The sequence below is a fragment of the Peromyscus californicus genome, unplaced genomic scaffold, assembly GCF_007827085.1.
Source record: "Peromyscus californicus insignis strain IS unplaced genomic scaffold, ASM782708v3 Scaffold_18__1_contigs__length_77618521, whole genome shotgun sequence".
NCBI classification, from domain to species: Eukaryota; Metazoa; Chordata; class Mammalia; order Rodentia; family Cricetidae; genus Peromyscus; species Peromyscus californicus.
This window is the reverse complement of record NW_026294480.1, coordinates 56,103,760-56,126,684: the sequence shown is the minus strand read 5'-3', so window position 1 is coordinate 56,126,684 and position 22,925 is coordinate 56,103,760. Positions and strand designations below refer to the sequence as shown.

The 22,925-nt window shown below is 45.7% G+C and overlaps 1 long non-coding RNA gene across 1 annotated transcript; it reads left to right on the top strand.

Annotated features, from left to right (window-relative positions):
• The first annotated feature begins 13,521 nt into the window (after positions 1-13,521).
• Positions 13,522-21,201, top strand: LOC128113650 (uncharacterized). Its single transcript, XR_008219572.1, has 4 exons — positions 13,522-14,001; positions 14,520-18,896; positions 19,287-19,508; positions 20,218-21,201. It is a non-coding gene; the product is annotated as an uncharacterized LOC128113650 (long non-coding RNA).
• Positions 21,202-22,925: the final 1,724 nt, after the last annotated feature.

Here is a 22,925-nt window from a genome sequence, read left to right as displayed (position 1 = left end):
GCTAAGAGATGGATGCTTCATTATATGTCCATTTATTACCGCGTCCTTTGACTATTAATATTGTTGGTTCTCCTATCCGACTAAGATGCGACTTGATCTACCTTAACTATCAGGAAACAAAGTGAAATGTCGCTGGAAAAAGATCTCTAGCTGCGGGTAGAAGAGGGAGACAGATAGTCTTCTGTACTAATGTGGTGGCCACTTAAGGTGGCAAGCCTTCCTTCCCATAGGCTGGTCACTCTGACAGCATGCAACAGGCATGCTTTAATTTAATTGGGTTGAAGAGGTAAGAAAGAGCAATTTTGAGGTGTGGTTTATTGAGGTGGTGTGGAGATACGTAAAGGCTTTTTTTCTTTTCTAAATGGTGTTTTGATTGAGCAATTACAGAGGTTGCATAATTTAGTGTTTTGAATAGGAAAAGTCAACATTACAGTGTGGGGTGAGGACACAGGCCGCCAGGGAAAGAGAGAGACAATGGTTGATGGGTACCACCAGCTGGAGAGACCCAGCCCCTAAAAGACATCCTCTGGCACTGTCTTGGTGATTCTTACCCTTTCCCACTCTCTCTGCTGTGTGCCCTGGGCACTTGGCACGTGAGGACTATGTCTTCCATGACCCTGCCTCTGTCTTCAGAGTGGGCTTGTCCAGTGGGAGGTGCCAGCAAGGGCCTAGAGAGGGCGAGGAAGGAGAGGTTGGGGGTATTTCTTCTCTGTTCTGCATTGTGTTTCTTTTCTTTTTCTTTTTCTTTCTTTCTTTCTTTCTTTTTTTTTTTTTTCGAGACAGGGTTTCTCTGTGTAGCTTTGGAGCCTGTAACCACCCGATACAGAAATGGTAATTTTTAGAAACACAACACAGAGCCGGCAGTGGTGGCACACGCCTTTAATTCCAGCACTTGGGAGGCAGAGGTAGGCGGGTCTCTGTGAGTTCGAGGCCAGCCTGGTCTACAAAGCGAGTTCCAGAACAGGCTCCAAAGCTACACAGAGAAACCCTGTCTCAAAAAAAAAAAAAAAAAAATTACCATTTCCTCTTGAAGACAGCTCCAGCAGCCTGCCCCTCCTTCAGGGTTTCAAGGCAAAATGGTCTCCAGGATAACAATATCTCCTTCCTGACCTGACAGTCCTGGAGGCCAGTAATTGCTTCAGGTGATTCTAATTGAAACCGTGTTCCCCATCCCTTCGTGTTGAACCTGTGGAGCTCTGGCCTCCCTCACTATGCAGTCCTTCAGGGATCCCTTCCGTTCTACCTGATGTTTAGTTCTCAGTAGAGGAACACTTTGGTGTTCCTCAAGTTGAACGTGTGCACACAAACCTAGGGATGGAGTTCAAGCACAGATTCAGAAGGCCTGGGGCGGAGCCCAAGACTCCACACCTCAACAGGTGACAGGTGACAGGGAGGCCACTGGTCCCTGGAATGTCCATCATTCACTGTATGCTCACAGCTGTAAATCTGTCCCTAGACATCTTTTAAAAATTACTTTCTGTGTGTGTGTGTGTGTGTGTGTGTGTGTGTGTGCTGGAGTGTACACTCATGCATGTGCATGCAGAAACCAGAGGAGGACTCTGGGTGTCTCCCCTCCCCACCTGCCTTATTCCTTTAAGACAAGGTCTCTCCCTGAACCAGAAGCTTGTTGTTTTGGCTAGGTTGGGTGGCCAGTGAGCTTCCTAGATCTCTGTTGTCCCCAACCCCATTGCCGGGCCTATAGACATGAAAGGTCACATCAAGCTGTTTTTTTGTCAGTTTTGTTTTTTCTTTTTAATGTGGGTATTGAAATTCAAATTCAGGTCCCAATGCCTGCGTAGCAAGTGCTCTTACACAAATGAGTCGTTTCCCCATCTCTGTCCCAAGAAAAGCTAAAAACCAAAAATTTAGGCTCATAATAGGACATTGCAAGTGAAAATACGGACCCAGACTCATCCTGAAGGTCAGAAATGGATCGATGCAAAAGAGAAAACGGAACAAGGTAGAAGCCATTTTGCTTCTCAGGTTTTCTTCCTATGCTGGCTGGTTTCAGGTCAACCTGACAATCGACAGTCATCTGGGAGGAGGGAACCTCAGTTGAGAAACTGCCTCCATAAGATCGAGCTGTAGGGCATTTTCTGAATTAGTGATTGATGGGGGAGGGCCTAGCCCATTGTAGGTGGAGCCATCCCTGGGCTGGTGGTCTTGGCTTCCTTAAGAAAGCAGGCTGAGCAAGGCAGTAAGCAGCACCCCTCCGTGGCCTCTGCATCAGCTGCCTCCAGGTTCCTGCCCTGTTTGATTTCCTGTTCTGAGTTCCCTCAGTGATGGATTGTAACCTGGAAATATAAGACAAATAAACCATTTCCTTCTCAATTTGCTTTTGGTCATGGTGTTTCATCACAGCGATAGACCCTAACAAGACACTTCCCAGTAGCATTCTTTCTCTGTCTCTCTCTCTCTGTGTCTCTATCTCTCTGTCTCTGTCTCTCTCTCTGTCTCTCTCTCTCTCTCTGTTGGCATATTGTCCCACCCTTTGGGGACCCACCCTGTGTCCTGACATAAAGTCTCCTTTAAAAAAGAAAACTCCACCCCCCCCCCCCTTTCTCTCCATTCCCGGGAGATGTGCACCCTCGCCCCTCCCCCCTTTCCCCCTTCCCTCTCTCTTCCCTCCACCAAATAAAACTCTTTACTGAGTGCTGCCTACGTAGCGTCTCTGCCTCTCATCCACTGCGGGGCACCTTGGTTCCAAACCCGCCAAGGCTCCTCTCTCACCGCCGTATTGTTACTTTGGTGCTACATTGCTACATGACTCGGCAGGTGTCGCCTGGCAGCTTTCTTCTACCCACCAGCAGTTGGAGAAACACTGGGACGCTGTACTGTCTAACACCGTCATTTTTTCCAACTTCCAACTGGAGGGCCGCTGGGACTTTTCACCCTATTGGTAAGATTTCCCCTTCCCTTCTGGCCGTTTTCCACAATGAGGATTCCTTTTCTTGACGGTGGTCTCTCCCCTCTTGCCCCGGTTCAAGTCCGGTACTAGGCACCACGCATCTCGGGCTTTCAGCCCTCCGGCCCCTGTTCCTATGTGATGGCATATGGCGACAGCTTGTGCCCACTCACTCCATGGCCCATGGCCTTTGGATGATGGTCCACTGGCTATTTTGAGCTGTTATTGCTGACCCTCTGGGACGCTGGAGGGTCAGTCTGTTGGACTGTGGACCTCACTGTGGAAAATGTGCCTAACACCAAACCTCTATGCCGGCTCTAGCCTGCTGGTGTTTCACGCTTTCACTCAAAATGCCTCGTTTTTCTCTGTTTCCCAGTTTTTTCCTCCTGTGGCCACCGCTGCCATGCTGCAGCCTCTGTGTGTGTGTGTGTGTGTGTGTGTGTGTGTGTGTGTGTGTGTGTGTGTGTGTGTGTGTCCTCCCTCCCATGCGGCTGCACTGCTACTCTGTTTCCCAGTCTCCTCTATAGTACTGCCTCCAAGCTCCAATGCATTAACCATAAAAGTTTCCCGGAAAAACTTCTCAGTCCTTCTTTTAAAAAAGTCTATTTCAGGCCGGGCAGTGGTGGCGCACGCCTTTAATCCCAGCACTCGGGAGGCAGAGCCAGGCGGATCTCTGTGAGTTCGAGGCCAGCCTGGACTACCAAGTGAGTTCCAGGAAAGGCGCAAAGCTACACAGAGAAACCCTGTCTCGAAAAACCAAAAAAAAAAAAAAAGTCTATTTCATACGTGTGGATGAAAATGTATGATTGATTTGGCCACTTGTATGTGTTTCTGGCTGACTTTTAAATGCTTCGGTTTATCTGTTCAGTTTGTGTTGAAAAGAAAGAAAACCAGGGGACCATCACGGGGGTCAGGCAGACGCCATCTTTACTAAAGTCAAAGACAGGCAGGTCAATTGGCTTCATCGCCATCTCTGATGTGGTTGGGGCCTGCCTCTCCCATGTCCCCACCCCAACACGGTCTTTCACTTGTTTACTCTTTCACTGTCAAATCTCCTGTGCTAGTTCTGTTGCCCTTGCCCACTTCACACCAGGATCTCACTCGCCTGCGGCGGCAGATGTGCCGCCTCCCACCCGCACCAGGTCTGCTTTCCGATTCGTCCCCTTACACTTATAATACATTTGCTTTTTTGCAGCTTTTCAGTTTGCCACAACGTGCGAATCAGGGATGAAGAGGCCAGCTTTGTCCTGCTCAGCACACACTCGTTCTTCCTTGCCTTAAGATTTATAAATTTATTTTCTTAGATTTCTCCCTCTTAAAATAAAAGAGGATACTTTATTTTTGATATTGCAGGAAGACATTTGAGATATTTAAATGCTTCAGATTACTTTCCCCTCCTGTGATATTGTTATATTATGGTTTTAAAATTTCAGATTTTAACATTAATAGAGTTCTGATGCAATTTGGGTCACAAGCTCGGGATTTTAAATTGTCCTTGGTTGTCTTCTAAATATAAACTTAAACTTCTCATCAGGCCAAAGACATCACTTTCCAATCTGTAACTGGCTCTCTGTAAACAAAAATTGTACATACCTTTTAACCCAAATCTGTAATTTTGCCTCGACTCAAAGGTATGAGCCATTATCTGCACCTGCTCTTCTATGATTTGCATTTCAATACTGATTGATAATACTAATATATCTAAAACTTTTATAAAATAAGAATTCATATAAGCCTCACAGGATCAAAAAAAGCCATTGGATCCACGTCACAGAGGTCATAGGGGCTCCAGATGGGTACAACAGTACAGCTTGAGTTTTCAAATTCCTCCCCTAATTACTAAGGCTGTGGGCCTAAAGGTTCCAAATAAGACGTAAATTTTAATTTTATCTGTATCTGCTTTGGCAGGTTTCCACCTGGCTGGCAGATACATCCAAATGTCAATTGGTGACTGCAATCTGCTCTAAAAGACAATGAGCTCTAGACTTGCTGAAGGCTGATATGATGTGGCCCAGTCTAACCAAATGTAATTGTTCCCTGTCTCTACAGCTGGGTCAGATGACCATATGCTTCTGATAAATACCCCATTGCCTGGGTTCCCGCCTTACCTTTGACTAGCCTTTCAGCCTTCCTGAGCTCTGATCACCTGTGCCCCATTTCAGCTTGAAGCACTTACGGAAGAGAATGCGTCATCCTGTGCTCTCTGTTCCCAAAGCAGGCTAGAAGGCTAAGTTAAAGGTGAACCCCCTGTCATAGGGGACCAAATGGCTGCCTGGTGCCTATTGATATGCCAGGAAACTGGACCCAATATTGTCAGTTGATAGATTTATTAACTGAAATAATTCTGCAATAGGATAAGACACTTGACCTTCTTTATGCAGAACCAAAGAGGTATTATATGACCTTAAGAATTAATTATTTCTATATGAATCATTCAGGATTATAATCTAGCTATACTCAAAGATCAGAACTACAGGGCCTTAAAAATGGTAATAGACGCAGATATCACTGCCAATGGCTTAAAAAGTGTCTCTCCTTACTTAAGGTCTATTCAGGCTTAGAAATGTAAGCCCCCTTGTCCTTGCTACATTTATTTGTTCAGATTAGCAAGAGCTAACTTAGAGATTTACACCTCTAGAGAATTTAAATAAATGATGGCATATGTTTGGTAAATAAGATGTTTGATAAACAAGATATGTAACCTATGATGGAGTTTCTGGTCTCCCGAGAGGGTCCTTTTCTCAGGACCACACCCTGACTCACAAGCCCTTTTCTCCTGTTCCCATTTGGCCCTGGGATCTTCCCCTGTCACTCTTCTTTGCCTTCTCAGGAGACAGTAAGTCCTAGTCTTATGAAATCTGCTAACATATTGGAGACTTAGGGAATACTAGCTGATAGTCAGCCATTCATACCTAATAGACGGGCAGTTTTCAAATGCTCAGAGATCTGCAGAATATGGCATTTAAAATGTTGATCAAAAAGCTTATTGTATCAGATAGAGACTCCCAGATCCTACCAGCGACCCAAGGTCCCTGCAGAAGAATACGAGGCACCACGATGTCTCTACCTGGATGATGGCAATGCTGACCTCTGGGCAAGATGCCCCAATGTGACACCTGCCACCAGGACCCAGCCAGACTGTGGACAAACAGCAGGACATCAGAGAATTGACTGCACCCCTTTTGCCTAGACAAAGTAAGATCAGTCTGCTCTATGTTCCTCTTCCACAGGAAAAACTCCCACCTATGGGCCTGGTGGCTGATGACTGATACTTCCTCCAATGATATGGAGACCTGGGTATGGACTGGTCCCTGTCATTTTTAACAGATTCGAAAGCTGCTTGGTCTGCACTCAGATATGATTTATCCTTCTCAGATCTCAGATTCCATTTGAGGACCAGGCTTTGCTTCAGCTGCCTTCTCAGGTCTCTATGTAAAACTCACAGGCCTCCCTCTCCTCGGGCTACTACTAGGTCTAGACACAACTTACCTTGTTACCAGATCAGATAAACTGACAGAACAGATTTCAATGTAACTTTTTACTATTGACTGCTCTCAGTAACTCCTGGAGAATGAGATAAAAGAAACAGCTTTAAGGTTTGTTTATATGAAGATAGGAAAGCTGTCTCACTTCTGTTCACTTACATATCCTTCTCAGATCTGACGGTGCTTGATGATTAGGGTACCAGTTTGACAGCCCCAATCCCAAGACTACAAGCACCTTGATAGCTCATTAGTAAGTTTCCTGTTAAAAATACAGACAGGTATTCCTCATTCACAGACTTCATGGTACAGGATAGACTGGTTTCAGATATAACTTCGGAGGTTCGAAGTTTTAGCACTGATAAATGTAGTTTTGATAAACTGATATAGCATTGATTGCAAACAGTTATTAGGAGTCCTTAAATTTCTATGGATTTTTAACCCTTTTGCTATGACACCAAGATGTAAATCTGTTCCAGCTGTCCGACAGATGCCTGCAGGCTCCTGGGAAAAGTTCTGCTACTGTATCAAGAAATCTGGTCTGATGAAAACTTAGTCTCCAGAGCCCATTTTGACCCCACCCATTTTCGAGCGTATTTTTCAGTTTCACTCCTCTGCCCTGGCCAAGGCCAACCCACAGAGGGTCCTCCAGATATGCCAGTCCCTGCACCAGCTCTGAGGATGCCAACTACCAGCCAAGGATGCCAACTGATGGATACATCCCCACCTCCAAGAAACAACAGATGTATGTGATGGCTCATGTACTCCTGAAGAACACATCATCCCTCAGTTCACTGCTGATACCACACTACCAGGATCAAGCGGGCACCCACCCAGCAACCAGAACCTGGTTTTCCAACATGTCCCAATAAAGGGCATATCCCCTCTTGTGTCTCACTCATTCAGCCTGCCTCTTCCGTACAACCAGGGCACTTTTCTGTCCCATTCTTTCTGCCAGTTAACACTCTTCCCATGGCTAGCCTTGCTCATGAAGCCGATGATAACAATCTATTTTTTTTTTCCTCCCAGCAACCTGCCTTCTCAGCTCCCTCAAGGAACAGATGCCTGAAACCTCCACGCCTGAGATGTCCACAATGACAGCCAACTAAATGCTTCTTCACTCACACCTTCTGCTGTGTGTGACTCTGACTCACAACTTCCCCCCTCCCACTTTGCCCCCAAGTCAGTGGGAAACAGTCTCGAGAATTCAGTGCCCTTGTTCCCCCACTTGCGTTCCGTCACTCACGTTTTTATAATAATCAAAACGGAGGAATGTTGGCATTCTGGCCCACCCCTTGGGCACCTGCCCTGCATCCTGACATAAAGTCCTCTTTAAAAAAGAAAGCTCCCCCTCCCCCTTTCTCTTCCTCTCCGTTCCCATGAGGTGTGCACCCTCGCCCCTCCCCCCTTTCCCCCCCTTCCCTCTCTCTTCCTCCCAGCAAATAAAACTCTTCACTCAGCACCGCTTGCATGGCATCTCTGGCTCTCACCTGCTGTGGGCACCTTGGCTCCAAATCCACCAAGGCCCTCTCCTGCTACCATGTCATTACAGTGTGTGTGTGTGTGTGTGTGTGTGTGTGTGTGTGTGTGTGTGTGTGTGTGATCTACCAAGTCTACAAGTTGCTGACTAATTGTGAGTTGTTTCAGGGAAACTTACTCTGACCTCTGGACAGGGAAGGTAGTAGAGAGATACAGAATTTGATTTTAGAATCCTCACTCCCTTAGATCAGAGACCCTAGACCTAGCATCATCTGTATTTGTAAATAAAGTTTTATTGGCACCCAGCTGTGATCATTTGCTTGCCTCGTATCAAGTCTATTTGTCCCTCAATGGCAGTTGGAATACTTACAGCAGGAGTCCTAGGACATAAAGCCTGAACTATTTGCTACCTGACTTTTACAGGAAGAGATTGTGGGTCCCTGCCTTTGACTGTTATGCAGAGTCTCCCAAGAACTAAGATCTTTGAGAAAAAAAACAACCATAGGAATCATCTTGTCTCTTTTTACAGACAAGGGAAGAAACAGATTCTTTTATTGCCACAGCCAGTTTAATATTGTATTTTTAAAAGAAGATGGGAAACCTGAATGTAATTTGAAGAAAATCAACAGTTATTACATGCCCTTAAGGAAAGCCAATCTTTAAGATAGAGATTGGAAAGCTAACATTGTGACTGGGCTCTAGGCTATAAAAAAGTCGGCAGTCTCTTAGCGTTTTCTATCTCCATAGAGGAAAGGTTGTTCTGCTTTTTCCCCAATTTGAACGGTTCATATATTGGAATCAGGTTTCCAATGGTGATTAGGGCCTGGAGATCTTTAAAACAGCGTAGGAGCAGCTGTTCCAAATGACACATGCTAAGAACGGCCGCTGTTGCCAGACAGCACCCCAATCTGTCACTATTTATTCCCCACCAAGCAGTTGGAAGCCAGGTAGAGGTATTGTAGGGGTACATGAAGACCCACACTCAGTACATACAGAGTATGGTCTCTTAGGTAGGCTTGGCTACACTCGAAATCATCTGGAGGCTTGTGAGTTGCCTGCCAAATGTGGTAGAAGTATCTAGCAGATGAGATGAAGGGCCTCTTGGCACTTGGTGGTTCTGAAAGCAGTGATGGAGTTATTACTGTAGGCTTTAAGGAACATCTTCAGCAATAATTTCTAGCACTTGTAGATTCAAGGGAAAAATGTGCAAAATATCGATTTGTCACAGTACATGTCATGGCCTAATGCAGTCACTACTAATGGAAGTCAGCTTCAAAACTGTTGAACATTTCTTGGTGGAAGGTTTTTCTTAGCCTCAGATAATACAGGCATTGCTGTGTGCTGCATGTAGACTAAAGCATCTTACATACTGTATGTATGTAGACTAAAGCATCCTGTGCATTGCATGTATGTAGACTGAAGCATCCTGTGTACTGCATGTATGTAGACTGGAGCATCCTGTGCACTGCATGTAGACTGAAGCATCCTGTGTACTGCAGACTCTCTTGCCCTTCCCACAGCCCTGGCAAGGTCATCCCAGTTTGGATCTGCCGACAGGGAGTAACCATGCTCAAGCTGCATACTTCTGCAAGTCCGTACCGTGTCTGGACAATAATGCTTGGAATTTCTATTGAGCCTTTCATCTTTGAAGTTCAATGTTCTAACTCTAATCTTTATGACTTCTTGGTGAGGTAGCAACTAGGGCACTGTTTTGATTTCAATTTTACAGGTAGAGGTGTGAGCATGTGACTGACATTCAGGTTCAAGGGTCTGTTCAGGGGTCCTGCATGAGTCAAGGCTGAGGTGGGAACAGAGATGGATATTTTGTAACCCTACGTTACAGTTTTCTTTATTCACTCCTTTTCAGCTCAAAGGCAATGTGTTGTTGTCCACACCCCCTTCCACCCCACAGGAAAGAGAATTGTGCAACGATTTTAGCTCATTCCAAATACATTTAAAGACAGAGATGGAAATCAAGTTACAAAGTCTAAATTTTCTAAAATCTTTTCTAAAGTACTTCTAATGTCTGGTCCAACTGCTGGGTTTAATTTGAAAAGTATATATAGAATGTAATGACTTCTCCCTTGGCCTGGCTGGTCTTAAGGTAGCCAGTTCCTTAAGGTAACTAGTTAGCTGTACCTGTCAGAATCCACAGGCTCATTTTGCCCTGATGATTGCCAGCCACACGGAGACTTTAGGCAGGTCACCTCTTCTGATCCTAATACAGCAACACTTTCAACTCAAGACTTTATAATTAAGGCATGGTGATTATTTGCAGGAGAGTGCAGCGTTGTAATGCAGTTTAAAAACAAGTCTCTATACATAATAATAAAACCCAGGCGCATGAAAATACATGTTAGATGAACCAGTAATATCTGCTTCCTTGAAGTATCTCATTAGCATCTATCAAGTAGTTAATGGTCTCAAAGCACTTGACAGTTAATCCATAGAACATCCTTCGTAGATAATTAAATATTCTGAGCTGAATTTCCAGGAGCGGACACACCAAGCAGCCATGAGCCTTGATCGGAAGGATGAGACAGGAAGCTGGGGTTGAAGTAAGTGATCAATAACAGCCTGTTCCTCAGAGAGATGCCTGTTCGTTCACACAGCCCTTCAGTGTGCCCTTTCAGAGTCACGATGAAAACCCAGTAAAGAAGGAAACTTTTTCACTTTAACAAACTCATATCTGCTTCAATAAAACTGCAGTTCATTTACATAAAAATTCTTCGTTGGTTGCTGCCAGGCTTATTTGGGGAGACTGAGAAGGAAGCTACCCACTCACTGGGTAGCTTGGAGGTACAGGAACTTCGGCCCCCTCACCTCGTGCATTCTGGGGATTCTTAGGACATTTAAGTGTGTTTGCTGGGGGTCTGACTGTGTTACAGAAGGATTCCTTGTTCCGGTTCCTACAGCAACAATGCCATTTTGGAAACTCTGTGTACTGTGGTGCAGAGGGGAAGTATTACCAGCATTATCTTGAAACTTTTTTTTTTTTTAGGGTGAAATGAATGATTTCTTCCTTTCATAAACTCATTGAACACCCTTCTTTCCACTCCCTCCCAAATCTTATTTAGTATTACTTTATATTGATAATGCAGGGAGATCCGGGAGAGATTTGTACAAAGCATGTACTGAGATAAGACATAATCAATGTATGAAGAAGGCTTTAGATTAGTAGCAGCAAGTGAATATCTTCAACTTTGGAGAAAAGGTAAAAACTTACACTTTTTCTTATATTTACTTGAAGTTTTTTTTTTTGGGGGGGGGGCAGGGTTTCTCTGTGGAGCCCTGGCTGTCCTAGAACTCACTCTGTAGACCAGGCTGACCTCGAACTCAGAGAGATCTGCCTGCCTCTGCCTCCTGAGTGCTGGGATTAAAGGCGTGCAACACCACAGCATGGTGAAAACAATACTAAATGCACACAAACACACACACTGCTGGTACAGATGGGACTCAGAGCCTGGGCATGCTACGCGCAAGCGCTTTACCACTGAGCCGCATTCCCCGCCCCCTTTTCAAGGCAGGCTCTCACTGTGCAGGTTAAACTGGCCTCAAACTACAAGGCTTCCTGCCTCCGCCCGCCAAGTGCTGGGATTACAGGTGAACCCCATCATGCCTGGCTCTACTTTATTGTTTTTCTGTCAGTGTGGCTAAAATGTGACAGGAAAACAACCTTGGAGACAGAATTTTATAAAAAGATGTTAACCTGGAGACTTAAAGGTTTTCTTTAACTGCTATTTTCTGAGGGGCCAGTTTTTTTTTTTTTCAAATTTTTATTTTTATGTCAAAGAAAACATGTTCAGTGAGTAATTTCTGACAAAGCCATGTCCGTGATGATGTTAGCGAGGCCCCCTGTGTCAGCCACGGTTCCAACAGTTTTACGTCACTAGATATCCACCAAGCTCACTAATGCCATCTTCTCTTTGTAGAGGATGAAAGTGAGGCTCAGGGTAACACACAGAAGGTCAGACACTAATTTGTGGGGAAGTCAGGATCTGAACCAGGGCAACTGGGCTCCAGGCCCTTCACTAGTGTTTATACCAGTCGCCAAACAGTCCCTTTGATCCCAGGGTGAAGCGAATGTTGAAGGCAGGTCCCAGGATAATAGGCTGTTTTCAGGATGGCATTCTCAGTGATGAAAGCCAGCAGACTTGGCTTCGATTATAAACTATTTCCAACGTGAATAGTGACTTCCAGTCAGCGATGACGCTTCCACCCTGGGTCACTAAAAGGTATGAATGACAGGGCTTAGGGTCTTTCCTTCCGGCTGACTTAGGTAACAGAAAAGGGGAAGACAGGAAAACGGTGGAGGATGATGAAGACAGAGGAAGCAGGAACTATGGTTTCCAATGGCTTTAAGTCCTTCCTGGGCCAGATGCTTTGAAATCATCCAACGAAGTTCCTGTACTGCCTTAACATATAGGTCTACATGTAACATTTGTGGGAAAGAGGATTTCAAAGTACCGCGTGCTGCACATCTCTCGGATGATAACGATCGCAGCATTTGGAATGAGTGCTGACCACTAAGAGCCTCCCTGAGTCGACCTCTTAAACAGCAGACAGGTTCTTCAAAGGGAAAGAAGCACTGTGAAGTAGAGGCTGGGGAGATCTGAAGCTGAGCCCAGATGGCCTTGCTGTTAGGGCTTATCTCCCGGAGCCAGGGAGGAAGGGTGAGCGGCAACATCTTTCCGTTTATTTCTGCCCTTCTGTCCTGTCTGACCCTTTGCCCCCAGAGCTGCCCGATTGTATTTCTTTTCCATCTCTTTCCTGCTCTCTCTCAGAGAGTCTGAGGCAGCCGGCTCACCAGCAGGCCACACTGATAGAAACACAGAAATATTGTAGACCACAGCGCGACCACTTGAGACAGGCAGAGTCCTGGAGCAGTAACACACTAGCCATGTGCTAGTGCTAGGATTCAGTGCTAGGAGAAGCAGGGTTCTGCAGAGTTAGGCAGGGCTGAGTCTTCAACCTGGAAGAGCAGTACATGCTTTGCAGAGGGAAGGCTACTAGGGGCATGGTTAACATCATTTCCGGGACCTGTTTATTTATTTATTTTATTAATTAAAAATGAACTCTAGTATTTTATCCCTTTCCTGAGATACTTATTAGTGTTCTTTATAGTAGATCTTATTATTGGAGTCATCTCTTAAGACTAGCTTTTCACTTCCTCCCTTTCTTCCTGTCTCCCTCCCTCCCTCCCTCCCTCTTTCTTTCCTTCTGTTTCTCTTCTATTTTGGCTGATGGCTCTAGACTTTTGTATACCACAAATTATTAAAGAAAAAGAAAGTAAGAATTGGAAGAAAGGTAACTGCATGCATGCGTGTGTGTGTGTGTGTGTGTGTGTGTGTGTGTGTGTGTGTGTATGTGTGTGTGTGTATACATGAAGGCAACAGATCACTTCTGGGCTGCCAGATTCTACTTTTGCTGAATAAAACTTGGGACAAACAACTATCATTTCCTCTCATTGTTTCACATTTGAAGGGATGACGTAACCACAGAGAGTGGGAGGCGGCAGCATCCTTCCTCAGAAACGATGCCTCGAAGTGTTAAGCCCACACGCCCATTTACGATGACGTATTTAAAATTGATGGGTGTAAGAAAATGATCCAGTACAGTTTTAGTTCATCACACACCCTTCAGACACTTGTTTTTGTTGGAAAGATTATCAGGAGACTTAATCTCCAGCGTGAAGGGGAGACCAGATGTCCTGCTCCCGGGAATGATTTAAAAATCATGTTCCATGCCCCAGATCTCCGCTCCCATAACATGCAAATAGGAGGTCCTTGCTGATTTGATACCATCCAATGTGGAATATGCTAGGGAGGGTGATCCTTAGTGGCCAAGGCTACCAAATACTTTGGAACCATTCTCCCACTGATGATACCTAGGCTGTACCTTGAGAATCTGGGTGGGTGCTGGTCATGGAGTAGAGGAAAAGCATGGAAGTGTGGTGGCGGCAGATCTCGGCCTTGCTTTGACCCATCTGAACAAGTAAATGCTGCCTCTGACCTCGGAAACCCGGCTTCACACACCCCAGATCCTTTCGTTGGGGAAACCTGTTCTATGAGGACAAACGGAGACATCTATTATTTGGAAATGCTCTCTGGAGTCGACATCATTCCACACAACCTGGTAAAGACAGTTTTCTTTATATTCTTTCATCCTCAATGATTCTAAGTGCTCCCCTGTACTACCCTCACCCGGCACCCGGGAATAATGTCCGGCCTCACGGGGTGCCATTTGGTGTGAGCCTGAAGTCAAGAAATGACAGCATTCCCCATACCAGCCTGTCTGCTCCCTCACCCTGGATGGAAGGAGAGCAGCCAATGGCAGTGTCTGGCTAGTGGGAGGGAGGCAGGAAGTTTGCACAGGAGCCAGGTGTCAGAGGATGGTCCACATCAGGGTAGACAGACTCCATCTACAGAGGCCAACCAGAGACAGATGTTACCACTGCTGCCTGCTCCAGCTGTGAACCAGGATGTGAGGATTACTACTTAGATGTTGCTGTGCCCCTTACATGCCACAGGTGATATCCTGAACTCCAGTCCTGCGGAACGCAGGTGCAGATATAATGAGTTGAGATGAGCTCACACCCTTGATGCTGGTTTCTAGCTGTGCACAGCCATGCTCTTCATTCCCTTTTCTTCCAGATGCTTTGCTGATATGGTTGTAACCTGCCTCCAGACCAGAAGGGTGCTCTAGGAATGGGTATGAAAGCACACACCTCTCTTTCTGCTGTCCATTTAGAAGCCCCCCTTGCTCACGCAGCTGTGGCGACAAGCACTTTTGATTGGGCGAGGGTTACTCAGGCCATAGGGAGAGCATGAGAAAGAGATGATGTTCCCTTGATAGTAGGTCATGGGAGAATATTCTAGGCCACGGCGTGATTAACCAGAATGAAATTCTCCTGAGTCTAGTAGAGACTCAAATGGATGGGAAGAGAGGGCCACGCCTCGAGTTGCGCTAATTGGACTTCGCCCAGATGCAAAAGCTTGTAAACTTCAAACAGCAAGGCAAACATGTGTTGACTTCCTGAACAAGCTGGTGGGAAGAATCTTTGCCACCCGTGCTCTCCAGGGTGGCACCCGAGGCAGTAAGGTGGGCATTTTACAGCTGCAGTGCCCCACCGGCCAAAGTCAAGTTTCCTCAGCAAGTTTTCTTCCCCTCCTGAGCGTTCCCATTGTTCTCAGTGCCTGAGACAGAGGCAGAGCTGAGAGTCGAGGTGGGGGAGGGGAGGCAGGGGAGGAGAAGGATGGGGTGGAAAGTGCCTTGGTGAAACAAGAGGCAGGCTTTCTAAATGTCCAGGGGTTCCTGCGACGTTGCTCCCTCCTTCTCTGAGGTTAGTGGGTTTAATTATTAAACACAGAAGCTTCATCAACATTTGGGCTCCTTGGAGACAACCAGCAATTATCTCAGATTCTGTTCCCACTACCATCCCTCCCCAACTTCAAAGGGAACTCATTACCAGGCCCCAAATTCTTCAAATTACTTTCCCATCATCTCCAATGATGTTTATAAGTCGTTCATAATGAGAGTCTAATCTACCGTCAGATTACTAAAGAAGCTCTCAGAAGATGGACTGCGATAAAATTATCCCAACTTGGGCTGATTATCTTTGGATCATTCCTCCCAACAAGATCTTACTCACTGGTTTGTTACAATTTTAGGAGATATTTTATGTACATATATTTACAAGAATAATTTATACAGATTTCTCCCTGGCTCTTATTGGCAAATTAACATCCAAATGAGGCTTCTCAAAATGAGCTAGTTTATGTCTTGCGGATGAATAATTAAAAATGTATATTAAACTGGAGTGAATGTGATGAGCCTGTCTTTGAGGTTGCCAGTAAAATATAGTAGCCTTTGTTTTATGGAAGATTGTATTTCATATGAGGAAGATCAAGACATCCCAGAGCCCTGGAGGCTTTATTAATAGACAGCTTAGTTCATTAATGTGAGCAATGCCAAGGTTTGTCCTTGACATCAACAACAACAAAAAAAGAAGAAAGAAAAAAGGAGAGACATAGTTACACATCTTATGTTTTTTACTTAAGATTTTTTTCCATCACTATTTACATGATTACTTGATAAAAATGTAAGTAGTAAACCAGGTGGAGTTGGTGGCAAGAATTTCCTGGAAATCATCTTTATAAAGATTTAAAAAATCTCATGCACACATCAGGCTGAGCCTTTATTGTCTACTGTTTTTCCCTCAGCTGCCTGCCCTCGCAAGCAGGCTCTCCTCTTTGGGCGGGTGAGGTGGGTTGTCTGCCCCTCACTGTGTCCTTATCGATTGCAGAGGGAGAAGAGAGGATGCGGTGTAGGGGTCTACCTTTAAGCATTTGCAGGGGCAGACAGCTGCTGAGCTCCAACAGCAATCCCAATGCAGAGAGATAGTGAGCAGGAGGATAGGCCAAGTTTCCACCAGCAGCATGAGCAGGGGATCTTAAGCACAACCTAATCAAGCAGCATCCATCAGGCGCATCAGAGAACGAGGCAGGTAAGTTGACAGAGAGATGGAACAGGGTAGAAACTACAGCTCTGCTGTTTGTAGATTCCGTAACAAGGGACCTTCAGATCATGACCTGTTCCTTGCTGCCCCTACTTTAATCTTTCTTGTCCCACTTTTGTTCTAAGTCTGGGCAAAGTCACTGAGGGACATGAATCAGGAGAGGTCATATGTCACTCAGCTACGGGAGAAGGGAGCTTTTTCCGAAAGGTGTGAAGGATGTTGCGACATCTGTCATGTTCTTGTTCACGTCTGCCTATCTTTCCTTCCCTGCCTGGGATCAGATGCCATAAAAACGGAAACTTTGACATGTGATCACATTAATTTTTAACTCTGAACTCTTGGCACCAGAGACCAAATCACTGAATAGAGATAAGGCTTAATCATCTATTCCCCAGGAGGAAGTAAAGAGACTTGTAACAGGAGAGAGGGCGATACAGGTAAGAGGGAGGGAAGCGGGGAGGGCTCTTCTCATTCCTTCCTGTTCTTGGGGCTGTCAGGTCAGAGGAAGTCTGCAGTGTCCTGGCCACTTATTAAAAACAAGGGCACTGTACACAAATAAGTGAGGGCCAGACAGACAGAATGCACTAGGAAGTTGTGGGGAGCAGATGAAGACCTGAGTGATATATTATTGACATGAGCACGGCCATGTCAGGGACCCCAATGCCCCAGACCCACGGGAATGGCAAGGCCTTCTCTGGGTCAGGTTCAGGAATGGAAAAGCCATCCCCTTAGTGGAGGAGTACATTATTAATGTCATCTCTCTGATTAGCCCTGATGATTGAAAGACTCCGGACCAAACCCCAAAAGGACCAAAACAGCAGAGCAAACAGGGTTGTATACTGCTTTAGTGCCCAAGAGTAGGTCTGTAGGGAGTTGGATGGTCGTTTCACCAGAAGTCACTAGTGGATGCCTACATGCAGAAATTTGGAAGAAGAATCTGGTGCGCAGTCAAATTCTATACAGATACGAAGAATTTGATTGCTATGAGCATGCTGGTCCAAGGACTGAGTAAAACTGCTAACTAGTTGTCTATTGCTGATTCCTCGGTGAAATCTGAGTGCTCCTACTGTAACCTTCGAGACTCTTCTATCATTTATAGTAAGCCCCTTTGAGACTCTTCAGGGCCTGCCACCTTACTCATTGTCTTACCGTGGAATGTAAGATCACAACCTATTTACCTTTTTCCCAGAAGCCCATCCCTGGCGTTTGTTTTACCCCTCCCCACAGGGTTTGTGGAGTGGGTCTTGGCCTTATCTGTTGCTTTTGTTCCTTGAAAGACAAACGTCCATCCTTTGTCATTGACTGGCTTTGAAACAGATGGCCACAGAATTTGTAATTGTGGGAAAATGAAAACACTCCGAAGTATAAAGTCGCCAGATTACCACTCCCAAATGTGCTAAGTTCTCATACGTTCTTTGTGTCTTCTTTTCCCCATACAGTAATTCTGTGGGCCTCCAGGGTAAGGTTCCCATCATGTCTCCGAGTACCTCGTTCCCTGTGACCTCAGCTTGGTCCTTTAGCTAGCTCTTCTGCATCCTTCTGCAGGGCCCCGGCACACAGGCACATCAGGCACAGCGGTTATGTATGACTGCCAAAGCTGACAGGATGATTGTGTTAGCGTATGTTGAGTGCGGGATACAGCTCCAGGGAGCAGGAGCACTTCCTGGAACACCTAGTGCAGGAGTTGGACAGATAGCTCAGTGGTTAAGAGCACATATTATCCTGGCAGGGGACCTGGGTTCTATGTCTGGCACCCACACCAGGCAGCTCACAGCTGTCTGTAGCTCCAGTTCCAGGAGCTTTGTTATCCCTCTGACCTCCTCATACATAGACATACACATGTACACCAAGCAAACAAAACAAAGAAATGCCTAGCGTAGAATTTTGCTATGGTGTTGTGTTTCCCAGGGACGTGAGCACAGAGCCACGTGGCCTGAGATGGAAGGGCTGCCATGTTTCTGGGTGTAGATCCTTCCAGCCGTCTTGGAATGCCTATGCTTTGCTACTCAGTACATTCAATGTGCTTTCCTCTCTTCTAATGAGCTCCGCCCTAGAGGCTCCTCAGTCCTCCGATGAGAACGACCAGACTCCACAGCCTCCAACAGTGGGTAAAACGTGGGCTTGTTCCCAGGAGGATGTTTGACCCTCACGAGACTTGCATCAAGCTCAAGCTGCCAGTTCAGCTTCAGAGAAAGCTGATCCCTAAAAGGGGTGGAGGAAAGTCAGGCTGAGCTGAGGTCTCAGCCCAGCCACCCATGCTGGTTCCCGGTTTTGAAGCAGTTATTTATTATCTACTTATTGGCCCTTTGCTTTACAATTGATTTCTGAGCGTAAGGCTCCCCAGGAGAAATTGCATGACTGAGGTTTTGTGTCTTGATTGTCTGTGAAGGCCTCTAGTATGAACCATGTGTTTCTGATGCCAGGGACCCTTGAATGGTGGCTGACTGCTGCTTTTGGTCTCTGCCACGTCATAGACACGACTCTCCAAAGGCGTTGCCCCCATACTTCAACGGTAATTTATCCATTTCTAGGTACTTTTATATACATTCAGAATTTGGTAGGATCTACATGAATGAGATTTCCTGATTTTTGACTTTTACATTGAGTTGGTATGTGGTAAATCTTAATGGGACTATTATTCAGAATAGAACCTTTTTTTTTTTAATCATAAAAGTGTATTGTAAGCTATTAGTATCTTGAAAAAAAATTCTCCTCTGCAATGAAACCAAACTGCAGATGATGTCATGAATGTGTTAGACAAAGATAAGAATCAATTTGAAGTAAGTGAAACATTTACTTTGTCAGCTGTTGACTAGGTGTTTGATTTTGAAAGCCCAGTCATCAGTCGGTAATGCGCAGGGCCAGGTGCCATGAGTCTCTTTGCTACTATATTTTCTCCTAGCTCCTTTCCTTCCTGATTCACCCACCGCCTTTCATTACCCATCCCGTCTCGATTACCCGTCTCCGAGTCTTCAGACCGCTCAGAGATCCAGTGACGTCGTTTCCGGTGGTGGCAGGAGGTGTTCATAGCTGGCTCCTTCGCAGTTAACTGTGGAGTCCGGCCTGGAGCGAGTTGACTGATGATTCAGTGTTTGGAGTGTACTCAGAGATCCTCACGTGAAACGTAAGATCTGAGCGCACTGGGCTGTTGCTACCCTTCATTTGTCTGTGGTCAAACTCCTGGTGCCACGGCAATGTTCACTAAGTAAATAATAAGCGGAATGAAGTACACTTCCTTCTCCATTTTAATAATGTACTATTCATACTTTTTTTTTTTCTGGAACAAAGAATCATTGTAGGAAGTTGCTCTGCCAATATTAGTCTGATATCTTATTGCAGGCGGAAAAAAGAGATAAAATGGCACGGCACAGGAAAACTGATAAAAAAAAAAGTCTCCTTTCAAAACAAAAGCCAATAAGGCATCAGCACAAACTATGAAAAGCCGAGGTACAGTTTAAATGCCATTAAAGGAACGTGAATGTATGTACTCAGCTCTCCCAGTACTTTCCTTGGTTATAACCTACTGAGGCCCAGAGGAAAATCATAATTACAGTTTCCTGAACAATTCTCTGTTGGTTTTGGAAGTCTATTGTTCTCTGGTGCGATCAGGGCCTGAGGAGAGGCTGACAGAGATATTTAGCAGAGAGAAGAACCGTTGCCAGCCATTTCCAGTGGGAACTGAGCTACCAAATATTTTTCTCAAATTATAGAAAATTGCCATTTGCAGAGTCCACACTGTATTTAATGTCTTAATTTAGGATTAGACATCTGTAACTTATTGTTAGGACATCCGGAGGGTTTGCAAAACTCTGCAAGACGAATGTATCTCTCAGTTTTGTCCTATAGCATCTCTGAAGAAAATTGCTTTGGTCCCATGTATGAAGAGTCGCTGATGGCCAAAAGAACCACTCTGTAATTTTCCAGTGGAGAAGCTGAGGTCCTCCCAGTGCCGTGTTGACATCTTTTCACCCAAATCCGCCACCACTTGACCAAGGACCCTGACAGTGGTTACCCTGCAGGCTGCTGCCCATAATTCTAACTGGCTCCAGTAGACCCGAGAACAACCTCCTCTCTCTCTCCTCAACTTGGCTGAAGACTAGAGCCGTCTAGGAACACAAGCTTTAGAAGCCACAATTCCTGCTGTTCCTCTCTCCCCCGCTATTAACACACAGGTGCAAGAATGAATTGATCTTACAGTACGGATATAAGGATCATGACTAATACAGTCAAAAGACTTAGGGGTTTTCAAAGGCTCAAGAGGAGTATAAAGAAATGAGAATCTTTTTTTCCTTTTGTAATCTGTGTAGATTCGTTTCAGCTCTGGTTCTTTTTGGTAGGCCAAAGATGGCTTCCAAGAAAAGACTACATTGATGCTGAACCTTGAGGAATGGTAAAGATGATCCAGGACTAAGATCCAAGAGGCTAAGAGAACGGTGTGGGCAAAACAGGGCAGTGAGAGTTGATGGCCTGGCATTCCCCAGAAGTAGAGGGGAGCTAGGAAAAAAGTCTGGAAAAGCCACTTGACAAGGTGTTGGCGTTGGTGGCGCTCTTTCTGCGAAGCCTTCTCTGATGTGCACCGCTGGACGGAATGCTGTTTCTCTGTACTTCTGGAATGCTCTGCCTCTGTCCCAGGGTAGCTCCTCATGCAGGACGTGGAATCACATTCTTCTTGATGCCTTTTCTCTGTTGTTGTTTTTCATGTCCTCAAACTTCAATGCATATTTTTCACTTCAGAATGGTTTTGTGTGAGCCGTCATAGCGGACTAGGCATTAGTCTCTTCTGGGGGTTATAGTTTTGCTACAGTGGGAAAGCTGGGTTTCTGGAGAAAATACACTTTTGCAACATTCCTTTATCTGTCTCCATTCTTTTTCTTCCTTCCTTTTATTTTATTTTTTTTTAAATATGCATTGGTGTTTTGCCTCATGTATATCTGTGTGAGAGTGTCAGATCCCCTGGAACGGGAGTTATAGACAGTTGTGAGCTGCCGTGTGGGTACTGGGAATTGAACCTGGGTCCTCTGCAGGAGCAGCCAGTGCTCCTAACCACTGAGCCATCTGTCCAGTCCCAGTTGTCTTCATTCTTAAGTTGCAGATTATGAACCTAAATTTTTTAACATAATTTTTTTTATTGATTCTTTGAGAATTTCACATCATGCACCCAATCTCGCTCATTTCCCAGTCCCTCCATATCTGCCCTTCACCCTTATAGTATCCCCCCAACAAAGGAAAACTAAAGAAGAAATGAGATAAAAATAAAAAGTAAAAAATGAACAATTCAAATAAGAATATTAATTAAAAAACAAGCAAACAAAAATGAACCAACCAACCAAACTAACAAAAATAAATAAATATAAAATAAAATAAAACACCCACTCCATTCCTCCATCTTTCCTGCCTCTCCATCTCCTCTTCGTTTGTCTTGTAGTGTTGGGAGCTGCTGTGTATCATGCATTATACCCTTTCGTTCAAACATCTTTACTTGCAAATGTTCGTTGTGTAGTGTGTCGTTGGTCAGGTTCAAGGCCTCCAGCTCCCGGTATACCATCTATACTGGACCCTCACTGAAACACTTTGGATGTCTTGCTGTTGCCCGGAGTCATGACAATCATGTGGCTATGGGTCCACAGGACCAGTCCCTTCACGCCCTCTAACAGGTCATAGATGGGGTAGATGTTAGGGAGTGCCCACTCAAAGTCCTGGTTGTGGGTTTGGGTGGTAGCTGGGTTGTTCTGATCCAGTTGCTGGGACCACTCCCTTCAGGTGAGGGGTGGAGCCAGATGTCTCATGCCCATGGTGAGGAATGGGGCCAGCTTCCCCAAATGTGTGTGTGTGGTGTGTGTGTGTGTGTGTGTGTGTGTGTGTATGTGTGTGTGTGTGTGTGTGTGTGTGTGTGTGTGTGTGTGTGTGTGTGTGTGTGTGTGAACTCTCCTATTAGGATTGGAATCATCCAGGTCTGTTAGCTGTGGGCCAGTGAGGGCCAGGGCCAGCTCAGTACAGCCCTTGTGTTTCAACACACAGTTCAGTAACACATGGTTCACATGGTCCCCTGTGGTAACACAGGCAATGGACATCAACACAGACCCCAGCTGCAGCAGGACCACAAACCCAGATACGGCCATCAACAGCAGCTTGGGCCTGGATGTTACCAATGCCCTGAGTAGCAGTGCAGGCCTCTCAGATTGGCATAGGCCCAGCAGCAGCATGGTCCCCAGACTCCAACATGGCCCCATGTGGCAGCCCAGACCCTGGACAGTCCCATAGCCTTTGATGGTAACAGGAGCCACAGACCTCAACATAGACTCTGCTGTAGGGCCACGGACACAGACTCGGCCCTCGGCTGCAGCTTGGGCCCAGACGTCAACATGGCCCTCGGCTGCAGTGCAGGCCACCGTGATCTGTATGGTCCTGGTGGCAACATGACTCTCAGGCACCAACATGTCCTGGGGGAACATCTGCACAGCCGTTGGTGGTAACAGGAGCCACTGACATGGATGCAGACCTTGGCTGCGGTAGGCAATGGACCTAGACATGGCCCTCAGAA